The following is a 3,516-nucleotide window of genomic DNA, read 5'->3' on the forward strand; positions in this document are numbered from 1 at the left end:
AAAAAAATCCAAAACACACACACAAAAAATACAACAGAAAAATCGAGCCTTTATTCATTGATTCCCTGGCCCCCAAAACGGACAAGAGCAAGACAGCGTCTCCACTGTGCGTCGATATCGATAATGAATATAGAAATAGAAACTGTTGTTTTAGGAGAGGTTAAAAGAAATACACGCCAGACACGCCAGAAAGAAATTGACTTGTTTGTTTGTTTGTTTGTTCATTATTTTCGTAGGGGTAACAAATTAGCTGAAAGAGCAGTTAAATCGGGTGCGTGATATTTTTCAGCCTTTCTCTGCGTAATTCGTTTCCCATTTTCCAGTTGTTGTTGTGTTTTTGTTGTTGTTGTTGTTGTTGTTGTTTTTTTCCACTCAGCCATCTTCACATTGTGGCTTCTGGAAGCTTCCCTCGGGCAGCCGGCTATTCTTGTCCGCCCATACGTAATAGAAGTAAACAAACAAACAACTATGTAGATAAAGAAATAAATGGATAAACAAATAAACAAACAAACAAACAGATCAATAAATAGGTCAATAAAGGAATAGATAAACTAAGCAAACATACAATTGAATTAATGAATGAATAGATAAACAAACAAATAACAAATAAACAAATGAATAAAGTAATAGATGGATAGGTAGATAGATAGATAGATAGACAGATAGTTAGATAGATAGATAGACAGACAGACAAAGGAATAAATAAATAGATAAAGAAAGAAAGACACACATAAATGAATAATTCAATTAACTAATAAATAAATAAATAAAGTAAAACAAAGTAAATACAGAAATAGAACAACCCATCGAAGCTTGGAACCACGACGCAAGCTGACGACCGAAACCAACCAACAAAGAAAACACGACCTGTTTGCTGTGGGAGACAAAACCAGACATCGTTTCGAGGTCCTCCATGACAAGAACAGCAATGGCCGAGGTATGTTCCCTTGCTGAATGCCTCTTGGCCCATCGAATGGAGGGGAGGGCGAGTTAAATGGGAACAGGAATGGGAAGACACGGCATGGGGAAGATGAGAAATGTGCGTGCTTCTGGTCCCTTTCAATTCAAGGGACAAATAAGGGATGTCAACTCCAAAGCTATGCCCGTCAGCTCCACTCCTGACAGTGAGTAAATAAATGAATAAATGGTTAAATAACTGAATAGATAGATAGATAGATAAATAAATGAATAAATAAATATATGATTACATAAAAAATGAATTACTAAATGATTAAATGAATAAATGTCAGGTCAGGGGCATAGCCATTGCTACTGGCACCATGTAACCCAGTACTACCTGCCGCATGCGAAGTCTCCCAACGACGGACTAGGCGGTGAAGGAAACCTTTCCCAACGGCTGTGAAGGCGGAAGAGGATGACTAAAGGGCAGAGAGAGCTCTTATCCTTGGCTGGAAGTCGTTCTAGGAGACGGAGCTCCGAAGAAAAAACCTGCACCTGCCGAAGCCGTCCTACACGTGGCAGCATCTGCACCTGTGGGACTGTGAGCGTCGGTAGGCGAGAGAGTGGGGAAGGGACTGCACAACTCCTCCTCACTAAAAAAAAGTCACCTGTGCTGGTCAGGCAACCAGGTTAATGTCGGAACGACGAGCTAGCCCTTCAGCACTCATATGAGGACACACACCGACAGATAAACCTGCCTGCCTACTCGTCAGTCGTACCGACGGGAGACTCCATCATCATATGAATAAATACATATTTAGATGAATAAGTAAGTACATTGTTAAACAAATAAACAGATAAAAGATTACTAAACAGTTAACAAAAACATGAATAGATAAATTATTAAATAAATAAATAAATGAATAAATAGATAAAAGATTACTAGTTTAATTAACAAAAACATAAATAGATGAATAATTGAACAAATAAGTAAATAAATAAATGAATAAATAGATAAATAAATAGATCAATAGATAAGATAATCAATCGAATAGTTAATTACTTACGTGATATATTTTATAACACCGAACAAGAACAAGGCAGATGGAAATAGGACACCCTGGAACTGATTAACACCCCCAAAACACAAATCTATAAATAATCAAGGGATGTAATTCTGCGTGCGTGCAAGCGTACGTGCGGTTTGTGTGTGTGTGTGTGTGTGTGTGTGTGTGTGTGTGTGAGAGAGAGAGAGAGGGAGAGATAGAGAGAGAGAGAGGGGGGAAACGATAGGGTCTGCACGTGTTATTGTTAAATGTCATGGAACAAAGCCTTTCGTTTTTTGACCAGACCATGAAATACATCGCAAGGCTCAGGACGAAGTTTTACCTAAAGAATTGTGGTAGATCTATTCCAGTGACCATTAACCAGTGTGTGTGTGTGTGTGTGTGTGTGTGTGTGTGTGTTTAGTTTTAGTTTTAGTTTTTTTGTTAACGTTTGGTTCGTTAGTTGGGATTTTAAGCTTGATTTCTTTCTCAAGATTGCGTTCTTTTTTTCCTTTTTTCTTTTTTCCCCCTTTCTTTTCTTTCTTTCTAACTGGACTATCTTATCTTTAAATCTGTTGTCTGGGCTCTAGGCAGTTCAGTATGAATATCTTATTGAATCTATGTTTACGTAAACACCACCTAACCCCCTCCCTCCCCCCCCCCCATCCCCCCTCCTTTTTTTAATTTTTATTTTATTTTATTCTTTAATAGTTTGTTGCTGTTGTTGTCTTTTTTTCACTGAAGGCACATGTGAATTACATGACGCTCACAAGAAGAGGGTTTGACAGATTCAATCTGTCAAGCTGTGGTGATGATTTCTTCCAATCATTCATTAAAAACATTTCAGTTCAGTTCAGTGCATGTGAGGCCAGTTCGATTTTTTGTTTGGTTTTTGTTTGTTTTTTCACAGCCACAGCTGCAGAACCTGTCACTCCTGGGGCATATTTTATGGAAAGCGTGCTTTTCAAAACAGGATGAGTGCTCGACTCGAAATGATTCGTCACAGTGGGAGGCAGGGCAAAGGGAGAGCGAGAAAGGTGTGTGTGTGTGTGTGTGTGTGTGTGTGTATACGAACGAACTTTTTGTTTTAATGAGAGGCGTGGAATAAGCATATAAATGCTTCTTCACATCCAGCCCTTAGGGAAAAGAGACAATAGAATTGAAATATTTATATAAATAAAAATTTGTAGAAAAAAATTACAAGCAAATGCACTCACATATATAATAAACATACACTTGTTCATAATAATAATGCTTGCACTCGTGACAAATATGTATCTAAACATTATGGGTGTCACGCACACACACATACACACACACACACAGAGAAGGGGGGGGGGGGGGGGGATGAAGAAGGAGAAGGCGATATTTGCACTGTACACAAATAGCTGACGTTAATTCCATGCCTATGACGTAAGCGATGAATTTCCTTTGCCTGTGCGATGTGCTTCACTTGAACTGTAATTATGTTATTGCTAGTGCACGTGTATGCACAGTGTGTGTCTCTCCTGGAGAATAAGTGGGAAGATGGGTTTCAGAGATTGTATATCTTCATCATCTTACCTTCTTC

This window comes from Babylonia areolata, chromosome 1 (genome assembly GCF_041734735.1).
Source record: "Babylonia areolata isolate BAREFJ2019XMU chromosome 1, ASM4173473v1, whole genome shotgun sequence".
Lineage (NCBI taxonomy): Eukaryota > Metazoa > Mollusca > Gastropoda > Neogastropoda > Buccinidae > Babylonia > Babylonia areolata.